Here is an 823-nt window from a genome sequence, read left to right as displayed (position 1 = left end):
AACAACTCATAGCTGACCCTCCAGCAGGTTTTTCAGAGGCAGTAAATTGCATGGAAGGAGAGTGCCTATCTTTCTCCCATGGAGCAGCTGGTGAATTTGAACCAAGTGCTTTTGGAATTGCAGCACAGCTTCTTACCACTAGGCCATCTAGTAGAACCAACTCAACTCAACCCAACTCATTGTTTTCAAGATGGAACTGATTCATAGCTGGTGCGTTCAGAAACAATGAGTGTGGCCTCTAGGTTAGCAGCCAACTCCCTGTGGGCTCGCCCACCATAGCTCCCTAGCAGTGGAATGGACAGCTACATTTTAATGGCTCATACATCCTCCCAGCTTTCTAACCTCTCCTATGAAGCCATTCCTTTTTTGGGGGGGCGGGTGGTGTTAAAAACATTTTTTGTTTAAAAAATGTAATGATATTTTAATGAAAGTTTATAGAAAATTTGGATTTCCCTTCATTCGTTGGGTGTTTTGCAAATTTATATGTGCATCTGTGGTGGTCTAGTGGTAAGAAACTGTGCTGCAATTCTGAGGGCCTGCAGCTCGAATCCAATAGCTGCTCCAAGGGAGAAGGATGGAAATCTCTTCCTGTGAAATTTACTGCCTTTGAAAACCTGCTGGATGTCAGCTCTGGGTCAGTTCTGACTCAACAGTACACAGCAACAACGACGCATCTGTGTCGATAAGATGGGTGGGTGGGTGGGTGGATGGATGGATGGATGGATGGATGGATAGTTGGATGGATGGATGGATGGATGGATGGATGGATGGATGGATGCTTGGATGGATGGATGGATGGATAGTTGATGGTTGGATGGATGGA

At 45.4% G+C, this 823-nt stretch overlaps 1 protein-coding gene across 1 annotated transcript in view; it reads left to right on the top strand.

Moving 5' to 3' along the window:
* The window catches only part of SIGLEC5 (sialic acid binding Ig-like lectin 5), a 12,081-nt gene that overhangs the window by 10,234 nt on the left and 1,024 nt on the right, over nucleotides 1–823 (top strand). The window lies entirely within an intron of this gene.

Source organism: Elephantulus edwardii, unplaced genomic scaffold (genome assembly GCF_000299155.1).
Source record: "Elephantulus edwardii isolate Elephantulus edwardi_28Jun2011 unplaced genomic scaffold, EleEdw1.0 scaffold00348, whole genome shotgun sequence".
In the NCBI taxonomy this organism is placed as follows: Eukaryota; Metazoa; Chordata; class Mammalia; order Macroscelidea; family Macroscelididae; genus Elephantulus; species Elephantulus edwardii.
This window is presented reverse-complemented; position numbering and strand designations above follow the sequence as displayed.